At 38.1% G+C, this 16020-nt stretch overlaps 1 protein-coding gene across 10 annotated transcripts in view; it reads right to left on the bottom strand.

Moving 5' to 3' along the window:
- TRIP12 (thyroid hormone receptor interactor 12) overlaps window positions 1-16020 on the bottom strand; it is a 79586-nt gene that overhangs the window by 63148 nt on the left and 418 nt on the right. For 2 of the 10 annotated variants that reach the window (XM_080409606.1, XM_080409605.1), the window contains exon 1: window positions 7229-7340. The exons of 7 other annotated variants lie outside the window; for them this stretch is intronic. The gene's annotated coding sequence lies outside the window, so the exon portion shown is untranslated. Of the gene's footprint in view, window positions 1-7228; window positions 7341-14822; window positions 14848-16020 lie in introns of those variants that run through there. One more of the 10 variants, XM_080409608.1, reaches the window with a different exon arrangement.

Below are 16020 nucleotides of genomic sequence, written 5' to 3'. Positions count from 1 at the left end.
ATTTGACCACCCAAAGTCTAAATTAGCATAAGATGATCTCTGCAGTCTTCTAGACAACTAAGAGGGAGGCAGAAAGAAAGAAAAAAAAACAAAAAACAAAACAAAAAAAAGGGCCTTTAATTAGGCAGTAGAATGAAGAAATTCAGAAACTGGATCTTACAGAAGTTACTGCTAGAAGAACCACAAAAAACAGTTGACTTGTACCTGCAGACCAGACAAGTGCCACAGATAAACCCAAGATTATAGGCTTAAGTGCAGATCTACCTTGAAAACAAGGTAAAGAGGGAGGAGACTGGATCTTCATTTTGTTAATATTCAGCCTCAAACTAAGTTACATACAGAAATGCCAAAAGTTGAGAAGCCTGTTCATTCATACTAGTATGTCTTAAAGAGAAACACTTCAAAGACAAAACCAAAAATTTTTTAAAAAAAAATGTTTCCAGGGGAAGGGGAGTACTCACCTGTTTTCTATGTAACTAGAATGGGTCTCAAGTCTTTGTATCTTCAAAATATCTTTTTGAGTTTTGGATAAATCAGGAGGATCTTGGGAGTTTTCCTTTTGTTTTTCTAATAACTGAATTTTAGCACTGACTCAAGCTGATGTCTGTTGAGACATCTCAAGCAGATGATGGTACCCTCCTGAACCAAGACTTCTAAACAAATGCTGCACCAAAAAGGTCATAGGCCTGACGTATAGCAAGATTCCTATGCCACATGATACAATCTAGGAAGTGGTTTAATTGTAGTTGTTGAGGAAGAAATCCAATTAAAACAGGTTAAGTTTCCGGCTTCCTCAGCACTGGAACTGCATATGGATCCTTAGCTATCACAAGGATACTGCAATGACAAATGGATTAAAACACATGTAAAGTTTCTAAACTAGGTAGGGCTTGAACCAATGACATCTTGGAATCATGTGTCACACATGCATATTCTCGACCAAAACAAAACAATTTATACATCAACATTATACTTTGCAGTGATGTAATTAAAAGTAAACTCAATATACATACCAGATCACTGACACAGGCACAAAGACATTTACCTTGTATGAGAATCATGACCATGACAGAAACAGAAGAGAAGTTCTGTTCTGTGTAAAGCTGAACAAAAAGGAAGTCACTCCCAAAGAAACACCTGTTAAACACTAAGGATTAAGCTGTCTAAGCTGATCCTATCACTGATAGGATCAGGACTTTACAGTGCTCAGAGCTATTCTTTCATGGTAAAGAACATAAAATGTTAGCTTCCACAACTGCATTTTTGGAAGGTTCCAACCTTTACAGTCATAGAAGAAGTTGTCAAAAGCCAGAGTACCAAGCTTTATTAAAGAATTACTCAGCTTTATGGCACACTTCCTTGATGAGACTGTCTATTCCACTCTGCACATACGCACTTTTTTAGTGTTATTAGTTATTAGACAAACAAATCAAGTTTGTGGAATGAAGCATCATACATGGGCATCACAGAGTATGGGAAGAGCAAATGAGCGTCCCAAGAACCTGAATACAGAGGGTTAAGATGCTGAACTTGAGCAAATCTGAATATTGATCAAATGTAAATATTAGAGCTCCTTCAAATACTTTTTAGCAGGATGTCAAACTCAGCTAGACAAGAACTCACCATCAGCAAACCTTAATACCAACCAAAAAAAGCCTACTACAAAGTTCCTCTCTTCCTTCCCATATGTGCAAGTACCACCAGCCCATTTTTTCTGCTTTACCTCACCAATAACTTTTACCTCCTCTCTCCTAGGCTGCCCACACACTTTCCATGCAGAAGCAACAATGATGCCTGTATTTCATAGTTCACTAAACTAACAAGCTGACACTAATAAGTTATTTTTCCTCAGGGTCATAGCATAGCCAGGTGATTCATGCCAAAGACTGAATTCCTTGCCGATAGTCAATTGCTTCAGAGTCAGAAGAAAGACTACTTCCTAGAAACGAGATTTTCCAATAGATGCTACCTAAATCTGTTCAATGCTTTTTGTTACCTCCCAGCTAAACTGCTGCTCTCTGATGTACTGGAAGGATTCACAACCTAAGAATAATACAGAACATGTGTCAGAAGAATACAAATCTTCTCTACAGCTCTGATATAATAAGCAGAGCTGTAAGCCTTCCACAGGTTGACTTTAGCACCAAAACTATCATTTAAGAACTAGATACTACAATAGCTGATTTGATAAGTCTTTGCTCTTGCAATTTGCTCTGTGACCCAGTCAGACCACTTAAGAGTTGCCTCCCATACAGGTGACCTTTAATCCTACACTAACACTTAACTATGCCTTATGAGCAAAACTAAAACTTACCACCCCTGAACACCACATATTGATCCTGGCCTTGCTTAGGACTGGAAGATAACATGGTGAGGAAGAGAGAAAAGGAAAACAGTGTTTCTTTTAAGTATTTTGTGTGTACATCAACAATAGAATACTTTGGAGCAAACCTATGCATCCATCTTGCCATGCTCCTGAGAGACATTTTTGAAAACATGAAAATAATCCCATTACATGAAGATGATACTGAATTGGAAGCAGACTTCACTTAACTCCTAAGCAAGTTGTATTGCCTTTTTGTTTTGGTTTTTTTTTTTTATCTTTAAAAAAATATCCATGAGACACCCATATAGCTTCAGAACTATTCCGCATGTCATCCTCTTTACTATTTATTTTAAGTCATTTAATAAAACACACTAGTAAGGGAGACAAGACAAACTGAGATTTCACTGGAGAGGGCAGCTTCATCACAACGCAAGACAGAATAACTCTCTTTGGAGCACTTGAATAAAAAGCACACAGGGAATGGAGTGGCTTCAGATTAAAGAAGGAATATGAAATAGGCAGGCTTATGAATGAAGAAGGAAAATACCTGTAGGCCCAGAAGTGAGCACAGTTTCTTCCTTTCCTCCCCTCTACACATTATCTTATCAAATGCAAAATTTAGTTATTTCATAAAGGCTGCAGCCTTTCTGAATCCTACATCTGTTTTGCTAATCAAAGATACTCAGCTAGGAGCATGCACATCCCCATGCCAAATATAATTAATGAGCAATGAAGTGTTCTAGTAATCACAGTATCTTTACTACGTCTACTTTCCCACTTCAGATCTTTGAAGCAAATCTCTTCTCCCAAAAATTATTTCCTAGCACCTCCAACCCCCATTAGCTACCATGCCAAATTACTACTACTAACTTTGGGTCCTTCTTCTATGCCTTTCAAACTTCGCTTGTCTATTTCTTTGTACTTAAGGGCTCCCCTGGCAGAACAATTTTGGGACACAGATACTGCATACTGCAATTTGAAGACAGCTTGATCTGTCATCCAGCACAAACTTCTCCCACAGAACTGAAAGTTAATGAAGACACTGCTCACCAAACTTGTGATATCTATTAATAAACACTTTCAGCTATTTCCTATTAAATGTCTATTTTGACTAATTACAGAGTGGAGGGTATAAAGCTTCTAACACTGAATTTTCAAAACAGCAGTCTGGTGTTGTCATTTCAAATATCAATGACAGCATATGCTATTAGCATATACTAGTACGACTATTTATTACATTAAATAGCTAAATGATAAGAACCTGACAGTTTCAGGGGTGCTTTTTTTATTTTCTGGAAAAACATTTCAGATGTGGTATAGTAGTGTGTGTTTTATAATGGATACTTCTCTAATTAATTAAAATGACAGCATAAACATTCTGTACATATTCAAGTATGACAGACATTCTGGGTTCAACACTTTTTTTTTTAGTAACTCCATTAACTAAGCTTAATGGTGATTACACTTCCTTACACTCTTCATAAAAGATTTAACTTGCTACCAAAATGACAGTACAGTCTAAGGAGAAAAAAATCTAAACAAGCCAGACTTAAGGGCATTAACGCTACCGGTTTTTCAGCTGAACTCCACTATATCTTACAAAGAGTACAACAGTACTGAAGGAAGTAAAAACCCAACTACGTTTCCTGGGAGACATCCTACTGAGTGCGGTCATCTAAGTAAATTAGAAAGGAAAGTCAGTTCCTCCGATACAAAACCTAAGTGAAAGTCACGTGTACTTCATAGGAATTATTTTCCAACTGCTACATATTTATCCAAAGTTCCTACCTTTGAGTACATTATTTCAAACCCCTTTGTTTACACAATTACCTCAGAAAGTACAGGGATAGAGTACCACTATTAGTTTCGGCCTAATGCCTGTGCAGACCAGTTGTGTATTTGAATTCAGCACAAACTTCAGAAACTGATAAAAAAAATAATCTGTAAAGTTTATAAAGATTATTTAAAACTTGACACTTCCAACTATCACCATCACCAGTAAAAGTTTTTGAATTCTGCTGAAGCAACCTGAAATTACATCAGCTTCTCCTTTACTCTCCAACCACAAACACTACTCCAGTCTATGCAGGTATAAAAAACAAAGCAGCTTAGACTACATCCAACCACAAATGTGTATTTTAAAATTAGTTGGTAACTGGGCCACCAACCTTCCCAGCAATGCAGCAAAAACCCCCAAGAGTAGGTGCAAATTTAGTTTGTTGCCATAACCTGGAATACTATTACATAGTAACAAACTACCTTGATTTAAGTAAACTTAAGACTTTGTCACAGGTCTGGACTTGCCTTAGTCACTTTCCACTTTTGATATTGTCAACAGAAAGACCAAATCCTTCTGAAGTAGGTTTTTTTAATGAGTTGGATAATATAAAGCAAAGATACACTCACTTATGTCTCATAGAAGCTATTGAGAACCAGAAGTACAGTAGTTTGCATCTTCTCTATTTGTCTCACACGGTGATCTCCGAGGAGCATTCATGAGTCGATGGGCACAAAACTCTGGGTCCTTTGTTTCATTGCCTCAGCTGTTCAACGCTTAAGTATTGCAAGTTAACATCTTTAGACCACCTTCCCTTAAGGTAACTAAACACAGCAGTACCTGTGGGAGCAACTGCCTTTCACGGTATACCTATAACATTCATGACAATTCAGCTAGATTTAATGTATAAAAGCTGAACACTTAGACACAATTCTGCATATTGGTTTTTTTCTTCCTGCTAGCCTTTAGCTGCCAACTAGATATTTTAGGGTAAAAGTCAGCCATTTGAGTACTTCAATCTGAAGTGATCCAAAAAAACACAGTAAGGAAGAATTGTCACTTCGCTTAAAAAAAAACACCACACACCAAAACACAACTAAACACTAAACTGCTATTTAAAAAGAGATACCATTAGCATTCACAGTATTTCCAGGAACAGGCCCTTCTCCCTTCCTGAGAAACTAAGATTTAAGACTGGTTCTTCCAAATACTTTTCACGACAGCCTACCTTCCTCCACTGTGTCAGTAGTGCCATGAAGTTATATTTGTTTACTCTATGAACATATATAGATAGATACATACCCTCACTGAATCAGAGTTTAGCAAAAGAGTACAAGTACTCTTTGATGAGGACTATTAACCTAGAGCTTTCCACCCCTGTCAGTTTCAAACACACACAGAAGAGCAAGAATATTTTGGATTAAGTACTTTCTCTTTTAGACATAGCTGGATTCAAGATATTCATGGTTTTGTTAATGTGCAGTCAGAGGCCCACATTGGAAAACAAAAAAAGTTTAAAGTGACAGCTTCTGTAAGCTATGGGTGCTTAAACACTTATAAGACTTGAAAACAGGCAATAACCTTAAACTTGTGATGGAATTAAATCCTGAAACCCTGATTTCAGTAATGACAGGACACCAGTAAATTCCAGAATTGAAAGATCTTTTGATGGCAGAACTCAGGACTCTTGCTACTATTTCCAGGCTTACAGAAGAGAGGTCCTCCATTATTTTATTTCGGTTTTCTTAAATCCCTAACCATTTAAACAACCAATTGCTGTTAAGTAGCATCCAAATAGAACACATCATCATATGACTTCAGCAGAAAGTATTTGTAATGATGAACAGACTATTACCCATAAAAGGAAACTATGAAATAAGACGAAAGCTGTATTATTGTTACAGCCTTGCTTATTTCAGCATAACTACCCAGGTGATATGATTATCTAAAGCCAGAGCTGTTCTCCAAACTATCAAGACTTAAAAGCTCCATTTCATCTCCTCCTCCCCTCCCTCAAAATAGTAAGTATGTGTCAAAAGTACAAAACAGTAAAATATTCTAATGAGAAATTTTGCAATGATACGAATATGAAGTACAAAACCACCAAGCAGCACAGAGATCCTGTATCTCAGTACTAAAAACAAGAATTTTTGCTATAAGCCAAGCCCTTGTCAGTTGACATCAGCATTAGTGACTATATGTTACAGTTACTTACATAGTGATAACTGGAAAAGAATGGAGAGGAGGCGGGGTAAGAAAGATGAACCAATGCTTAAGTATATATACTATTACAGAGTAACTGAGAATTCTCCAGTGCTTTTGTACAAAAGAAGTATTTATCTGGAATACTCTATCCCATCACAGCTGGCCTTGGTCAAGAGAGATGAATTCCAGTTGAAAGAAAAGTACTCTTACAGAAGGCGACTAATAAAGCCAGTATTATTTAGCCTGGCAACAGAAAGGTTATAAATGCCTTCTGTAAGTGCAAAGGGTAAAACACCAGGAGAAAAAAATTATTTAAGATGAGAAGACAGCACTGATGCAGTTAGCAGGCAAAACTGTTATGAGAAACTTGCAGGTTGGAAATTAGATGATCCTACATTTCAAGAAATGACATTCTGAAAGGATGTCCTAGGAGGGCTGAAGAATTAAAAAAGCAAGTATGACAAAAAAAACCAAAACAAGAAAAACCATGCACACAACTGCTTTTTAGATGGCTGCAAATTAAGAGATTTAAGTGATATACCAATAATATTAGCAGATTACACTTCTAGCATTATGAGGTCTCTTACTAAGATTATTCCTAGACAGTAGTACTTCATTCTCCTTACCAAAAACTGACAAATAACCAGTTCTGTTGTTCTACTAGGCCAACCAACAGAGACAAGATGCTCATGTTGCTCAGGACTGAGACACTCTGCTACAAGAAGTACTTTAAAGGTTCAGTTCCTAGCAAAGGCCACCCCCACTTTGACTTTGTTGCTAAGGCCATAAGATAGCAAGAATGGTGTTCTAGTTAACACCCACACCTCAGAACATAGAAGTCAGAGAAGACACTGCAAAGAAGCAAACCTATATTATCTACAGTTTGTGATGTTTTTCTTGTCCTGTCCAATGGTACCTACCACTGAAACTCTGGAAAGAAAACTTGTCCCCACACCTTCTGCTGGAAAGGGGTTGGGGGGGGAAGGCAGAAGATAGCTCTCCAAAGCAAGTTCTTGCAGTAAGCAGCAAGTCCTAGGATTTAAAAATAAAAAACCACAAACTATACACCACACTTTTGGATAGGGTTATTCTATGCAGAGGTTGTTTACCCAATTTGATCCTTCTACTGCTGTGTCACTCTGTGCCCATATGTTCATGTTTGATATCTCCCAATGTGTGTGCAGGGAGGTAGGGGTGTTGGAAATATGCCAGAGTTATCACAATCAGAAAACCAAATGAGCTACTCAATTTTTTTAGAAAGATCTCCACCTAGAACTAGCAGGCAAAAACCCAGGAACACTATGCAAGGACAACATAGATATTTTGTAACTGAGTTAACAACATTCAAGACAACTTCAATCTCAGAAGGGGTTACAGAACAGAGAAAGTTCTGTACTGATTTAACTCTGTTGCTAGATCAATTACCCATATCACCTGCTATATAGCTTGATTTGCCATCTTACTGAGCTGTCTTTCCAAATAGCCTAACATAATTTTGTCGAAGCAAAACACTATTGCAAATCTAAAAATCTGTAAGGAAGAAACAATTTCTTAGTTGAAGGGGAACAGCTTTTAGATAAAAATACATTAAGCAATTTTGCTATGCACAGCAACCTACTTGGCTTACTTTTGATTAAGTTTTTAAAATGCTCTACCACCACTAAAACAAGATCAGAATTACTTGCATTAATAGTACAGGTGAGATCTAATAGGGTTTCCAGTAACTTTAAGTGGCCACAAAACTGCAACAATACAGCAGATACCACAACAGAAACAGTGCTAGATTAGAACAGTCAGACCACTAAGAACAAGTTGAGGGAGTTGACCAGGTGTTTCTGGTGACAATACAGCTGTTGCCAGCAGGAAACATAGCTAGATTTCAAGTGTAAGATCCCAGTCTAATAGAAACTCAGGCTTCATCTGAACAAAATACATGAAATAAAGACGTTTGAAAAATAGGTGATACAACTACATTGATTTTATGCATTGACTTAAGTTACCCAATACCAGTCTACTTTATTTAGAACTACAAGAATTTTAACAGCTTGTGGCTAGGTCTGTGACAGAGGAAAAAGCCTAATACACCAAGAGAATACACTTTACTCCAGACAGCTTCTGGAAGCAATAAAGTACAGCAACAAGTGTGTTCATTGCATTGTTTTGAAAATGACAGATTGAGATTACTTTGCCTGTCACTTCAGTGGAGCATCACAAGCAACTTTACATTTATTTTAAGTGTGCTCTCAAAATTAATTGATTGCTACATTTGCACTTAACTTTCCAAATATACAGTAGTACTCAGGTTCTAGCTTACTTGACTTCATCTGCATACAGCACAGTTAAATCAAAATCTTCAGTGCCCATTCTGTTCCAACTCCACTTTGGTTTTGGCAGTATGTCAAGAACCCCTAAGCTATTAAAAAAAAAGAAAAAACTCCCATCCTTACTACTGTGACTATAGTGCTCAAGTATTTAAACATTAATGGAAGGCATTTAAGCAGTACCATTCCTTCACATACTAAATTCCACAAAAATCATCTTTCCTCTTCACAGTTAACCTGAAGAGAGCCACTCTCTCCACAAACTATTTAAATGTATTTTTTTAAAAAAGAGCATTTCTCTTAACAGTGCTTCTTCCAATTCTAGTTACAAAGGGATGATAATAGTTTTCAGCTGGACTCCCTCTGTCAAGGCTCTAGTATGAAACATGGCTACATTCAGTTGCAAGTCTACAAACACTTGAGGTAAATGAGAAATAGGGAATATGCAACAGAACTATATCAACTTCAAATTTATTCTATGACAACTTTTAAGAAAGGATCTTTGCCATCTTATTTTTGGCAAAGAAATACATTTGTTCTTCTGTCCAGCTTTTCATAACTGAGTAACAGAATGAAACTAACTTATTTAATCCATAATCTTAGGGTATAATGCAGATCTTCATTGTTACTACCAGTGTTTTACTGCAGAAAGCTATCTGCTAAATAAATCGGGCAGAATGCTACCAGAGTTAAGATATAGCAGCACACACAGTCATTACATAAACATGAAAAACATTGTGGAATACAATGTAGCAGATCTTCAAAGCACAACTTTTAACACTTGGAATCCTGGCTTAAAGTTTGCCAAAGTTACGTAGCTTCTATCACTTGCTTTAAATGAGATTCAATTGAAATGCAGTTTTCTCCAGAAATTTTCTAATTAACTTCAAATCAAATTGCATTTTTTCGTACACCAATAGTATTCCTGCCCCTTCAATTACATCCATTCATTTATTTTGATTACTGGTATTACTTAAAGATCTGAAACTTAGCTATGCAGCTTCTTCTCAGGTACTATCATATCATGCTTATACACGCAGACTATGACTGCGGGTCCTTGTTCAAGTTAGCCGTTTCCCACCTTCCCCTCATCCCTTTACCATGGATGAGTTCATCAAGCTATTATACCTGAAACAAGTTTTAAAGAGCAATTACGGTTCCCAGTCAGTAATTTGATTGTAACAGAGTATATCCTCAAAATAGAGAGGAAGAGAACATTTGCTCTCTAAGGAAGGCAGAGTTCCAAGTTTGTATTTCAGTATACAGCCTATTAATATGCACCTTAAGTTACTTTCGTCATTAGTTCCCTTTAAATGCATAGCCACATCTCACCTGTGATCAGAAGGTTCAGTTACATTGCACACACCTTCCAGGAAGGGACACTCTCTATACTGAATAGGATAATTACATAAGGGATTTGACATTGGAAGACACAGAACATTATTAACATGGATAAGATGCCATCTTCCAGCCCTGATGTTAACCATGTCTTACAATATTATCTTGTCCAAAAATAGGCATCTACCACAGGTTCATACTCCACAAAGATACATAATGTAAAGACAGCTTCTCCTCATTAACTCCAGGAGTTAAATAAGCACCTAATCATTATACCAGCATCAAAGACATTTAACTCAAGTGCCTTGATTGTTGGGGGGGGGGGGGGGGGGGAGGTATATGTGTGCATGTGTTTTCCCTTGTCTTTGGGGTGTGGGGGGAGGCAGGCATGGGGGATGTTGAATTCCATCACTAGTGTTACTATGCCTTGTTTACATCTTCCCTTTTTTGATGCCTCAACTCATTTATATTGCTCCTGAAAACTTCCTGGTTTCAACTTAGAAGATAGTACCTAAGTATATTTTTGATGTCCACATTTATTTACCTGTACTTCTGCTTTTACATCTAAGCAGTCTTGGACCAAGAGAGGAGGTACAGAACAGGCTTAAAGCACATAAAATCCCACAGTAGAGAAAAAGAGATCATTTCTCCTACTCATAATAGATCAGATAAACCATAACAAGCTGATAGCAAAGCAAGTAAGACAGAAGTTAGACATGGAGAAAGATTAGGGAGAAAATAGCACACACGTTTCCTAAAAGCAAAGACAGCATGAGACTAGACCTAGTTACCTTGGAGCATAAATCTGTACTAGGTGACCTATGAAAGCTTGTCCCAGGCCTGTTTTTCCTAATGGTTTTACCTTTAGGAACTACCTCTAAAAAAACAATTAGAAATTCTTCATTATAGTTACTGCTCTGCATTAATAACAATAGATACTAACCATGCTTTAAACACACAATAATAGTCAGCCACAGATCTGAAGGAGATGCCTATCACTGGTATTGACTCTAATGCCCGTCTCATTACATCACACAGACTTCTGAAAGTTTAATACCTTTGTCCCCAAATAACACATGTACATGAGAAAAAAAAAATGTTTGTGTTCTTTCATTTCCACCTTTACAGAAGTCTAGCAAGTAGATGCCCTTTACACTAAGTTTGCTTATTTGGATGTTATGCAACAAATAAAAAAAAAAGTCGTCAGTAACAAGTTACTTTGCAAGCAGAATAAACGTGAAATATACTTGGCCTTTCATATCTTAAAAAAGCAGTCACCATCTTCAAGAAGTACCAGGGACCTCAGCTTCCATTTTGAAATACCAAATTGCTCCCTATAACTCCAGGTTCACATTCCAGGAGATGACTCAGACCCTTCCATACCTTTTCAGAAGGTCAAATCTTTGCAGTTCAGCATGCACACTTCATTGTGGACACCATCACAAAGCAGACCAGTCCATTCAGAAAACACGGAGAAACTGTGTTTTCCCCCCTTCTCTATGAGACAGCATTGTACTGTTACACACAGAATCCTTCTGGTTTCCTCTCTACATATACCTCTGTAGGTCATTTGGGTTTTTTTCCCCCTTTCTTACTACTCAAGAAGATGGAGTTACTTCATCAGTACAGTTTATTTATACAAGAGTAGATAAAGTCAAGTGGTGAGAAGGGCCAAGTGACCTCCACAGGTCCTCTCCAAACTGGCTTACTCTACGAATCATGACAAGAGAGGCTTTTTTGGAGCAACTGAAGGCAACTACGGCTTGAACAGCATTGCTAGTACTTCTCATGCATCTTTAATATTGAAGTTCAGTATTAGATCACCATGATTAACTTTTTTGATATAGGCCTAACCTTCCCAATGTTTCCTATATAAAAGCCTTCACTTCAAAAGCTGACTATCTATTGCTTTTATACGTGGCAGTTTTCTGCCATATTTCTAGTGAGCATGTTCATGAGTCAAGTAAGACTGGCAACAGTCAGTACATTGCAAGACAAGTCTTATTATAGACAGTGAGCGTAAACAGATTGGTTATATGTGCTCGAACCCTGGCTGCCAGACAGAATTGAAGGAGAATATGACTGCATATTTACACAGTTAGATTCTACCAACTTGATGAGAAAAATTTTATCACGTGGTAGGATTAGGAGAACAATTGCTCCTCAAAACTAATCTTTGCACTAAAGTAACCATCACTGCTATCTGAAATTTCGCATGCAGTGAAGAAGCTAGTTGACTTAGCACCATCTTTCACACTGACTGTACACTTGATACCATGTGTAGCTAGGAATTTTACTTACAGAAGATGGCAGAATTCATGTTTTCAAGTTAATCACTTTGTTTAAAAAAAGACATCCTGAAACAAGACACTACATACAAGCATTTTTGCCATGATCACCAGTGAGAAGTCTGAAAACAATTCTGCTCCTTGAGAAACAAGTTATTTCGTGCAAATTGAAAAATTATCAGGAGAAAAAAAGAAACAGTTAATGATACTTTGTTTTGCAGTTACCTACCTCATGTCCTGAATAACTTCGCTACAAAAATGTTCAACAAGAAGTTGCTTCATATACCGCCATAAATCTATGGTACAATGTATGGATTAAAATATTAAGAGCAAAGTAAAAGTATTACTTCTTGAGAAAAATAAACCCACTGACCCAAAGGTAATCTGTTACCCTACAAAAAAATTCAGATGTACTCCTGCCTTCAGAAGGAGCACTGAATAGGGCAGCAACAGCTTGATGAAAAGTTTCCACTATTAAGAGTGTCACAGAGTCCACGAAGTGCTTTAAAGACAACATTACTATTTGACAGGTAATGGACAGGACAGAGATCATCCAACAGGCCCGTGGGAGATCCCAGAAACTTTCAAGGTTAAGTTTTTGATAATGTGATAGTACACCATGTTGTGCAACTTTAGGATTTGATTATTCTTTGTCACAATAATTTAGTCTGCGTGACAGAGGACAAACCCGTGATCAGAAGTGTTCTACATGATGCTTACTAATTAGCTTGTTGGAAATACAGCATGGCCTATAAATCTAAGATTAACACAGATAGTTCTGAGATGCACTTACACTGCAAATTAAGTACAAACACATAGGTTAGTAAAACAATAACCTTTCTACTCGTGCTTTAGCTTCACTGCTTAGAAACAAAAGTAATTTAGTCAGGTTGTCTTCCTGGATTGTCTCAAAGTAAATAACTGTACTTATCAGTGATGTAATGACCCACACAGAAATAATGTCATGAATGAAGACGCGACAAAAAGTCAGCTGCATTACATTTTGCTAAACTGCTGCAGAAGGAATACAGTGTCTTTGTTGCCTATAGCTTTGTGCCTCAAATTTAGGAATTATTTTATAAACACAAGTTTTCATTAGAATTTTTTTTCCTGTAATACTTACATGCCAGGTTTGAGGACAGTCAAAATGTAATATAAAAAGAAAAATTAAAAAAAAAAAAAGAATTTGTGCATGATTCCCCATTGAGAATGATAGTTCTGAATATTCGTTTACAGGGAAGATACAGGTTGTTTCCCTCATGGTCACTTTAGCCTAAAGAACTTTTGCAAGACATCAAAAGAAGCCATTTTCATAAGCCTCTTACTCAACAGGTCAGCACTCCTATTGAGGTAGATCTGCTATATTAATAAGTAGTAATGTCACACTGTGGATGACCTACAATTTTTCTACTAACAGCTGAGACCTGTTTAGGCTGCTACCTTTGGAACTATCTGGAGATTGAAGAAACATTCAGACTTAAAAATTGTCAATTCAAGCTTACTACTCTCATTTTTTCAGAAAGACCCTAGGAGTGAGGGGCAGGGAGGGAAGAAATCAGGTTACCCATATTTCTAACACAACAACAGGATACACCAAACAATAAAAACTAAAAATACCCTTCCATTTTAAGATCAAAAACAGTGTATATACAGATCCAAGCCATTCACAATCAGCTACATTTTACAACTATTACAAATTAAAAACATGTAAGTTACTGAAAACTCGAAGTATTATTTACAGTATTTACTCACCAGAACACTGCTTTTAAACTTCTTAGTTCAAATCTAATATTGTTAAAATATTAGCTGCAAAAACTGAAACACTTTTTCATAAATACATTTTATCCCTATATTTAATAAACAGGTTACCAAACAATAGAACACTACACAGGTATTTTTCAAGTATTGCTTTTATGTTCACTATGCAAATTTTTATATATGTAAAAAAATATTTTAAAAAACTTTAAGCTAAATGAAAAACTTAAAAACCTCACAATTCTGTTTCAGCAGAAATCAAATACCAAAAACCACTGAAATACAATTAAAAGTCTAGTCTTGAGGGTGGGAGAGAAGAGAGAGAAGCGGGGAGAAAATAATAAACTGGAGATAAACGGAAGTAATCACAGCAATGCTTACCAGCTTTTAAAGTCTTACAATGAAAGTATATCCACAACAAGAGTTCCCATCATAAAAACCTGTAAAATTAACTTAAGCGCTTGGAATTCCTCTTCTTTCTCTTTATGAAAAATGTACTTCATATTTGTCAGGCTGCAACTACTCAACCCCTCTTTCTGACAGCCTTTAAAGCACCAGGAAAAGCTCAATATTCATAATACACATAACACAAACTGTGGAAGTTTTCCTGTTTGAGTAAAGTTTTGTGTTACAGTGTGGATCAATATTATTTCTGCTGAACAAGGCAGGAAAAAAAAAAAAAACTTGAACAGTCTTTTGAAAAAAACTACTTCAAATTAAAATTATTATTGGATTGCTACACATAATAAAACCACCCTGAAAACAAACTGCACACACTCTAAAAACGTTCCCAAGTTGCATGCCAGACTTACAGAATAAATTTAGGCCAGTACCAAGCACTCATTTCTTCCCCGTGTGTAAATGCGACACAATCGGGCCTCACATGCAGGCCTCTCTCTCCAATACAGGCAGGACCTTTGTTCAATACGTCGATGTTTTTCCCCCAAAGCCCTTGACATAACTTTCCATTCTTTCCCCTATTATTTTCCGGTTCACAGTCTAGACTTTCGGACTCCCGTTCTGTGAAAACCCCTGGCTGTCGAGAAAGCCAGTGCACTAGGAAGGCGGGGGGGGGGGGGGGGGGGGGGAAGGGGGAACAATAAAAAAGTTGAACAGCAGGAAGATGGGCCTACAGGTCTGGCGAAAGCCCCGGTATCAGTTTGTTTCCCAGCCCCAGATAAGCGGAGCAGGACCCAGGAGGTGGCTGGCGTCAGTACTACCAGCACCTCAAAACTTCTCCCACTCCCCAGCCCCCCCAGCCCGCTGGGGAAGGAGGAAGCGCCAGGCAGGAAAGGCAGAACCCAGCGTTTGATCAGCCTCCAAGTACGACGCATTATGCAAGCAAACGCGAGGACCAGGCAACTTGCTTCTTGACTGAAAGCAACAAAAACATCAGCTCTAAAACATTAACTGCGAAAATAACCCCTTCTTGAGGGTAGCCAGCACTGAAACTCCGACCCTACAGGGGCCTCCATTCTCTTCCCACCTTCTTCCTCCCCCCCAAAGGCTTGTGAAAGATGGACGTCGGCCGATTATTTAGCATTTTTATCGAGCCGGGCAGGGGGGAAGACAAGAGGAATTGCTATTTTTTCCTTTAAGATATTCGATAGCTCCTTCAGGGGAAGAAAAAAAGAAAAGAAAAAACAAAAAAAAAAAAAAAAAAGCCATTGGGGAAAAGAGGGCCAGCCGGAGCGGGGGAGGGAGAAGACGGGGAAGGGCATACAAATCGGTACGGCAGTGTCAACACTGACACTGCCCTTTTGTATCAGCAGCTCCACAGGGCCCGGAGCGGGGAGGCCGCGCTCTCCCCACACGCCGGGCGGCCCGGGCGAGGCGAAGCCGCGGGCAGCAGCTCTGCTCGACGCCGGGGGGAGAGGGGATGTCCCTAGAGCGGGCTCCAGTGACTGCCTGGCCATTTTGTCAGCTCCGTTTCCACCCCTTCCCTTCCTCAACGCAGGGCCCCCTCCTCTCGCCCCATTACACACCTCCGGGCCCCCCCTCCCCACACAC

This window comes from Falco punctatus, assembly GCF_963210335.1.
Source record: "Falco punctatus genome assembly, chromosome: 13".
Classification (NCBI taxonomy): domain Eukaryota; kingdom Metazoa; phylum Chordata; class Aves; order Falconiformes; family Falconidae; genus Falco; species Falco punctatus.
The sequence above is the reverse complement of the archived record's forward strand: the minus strand, read 5'-3'. Positions and strand labels throughout refer to the sequence as shown.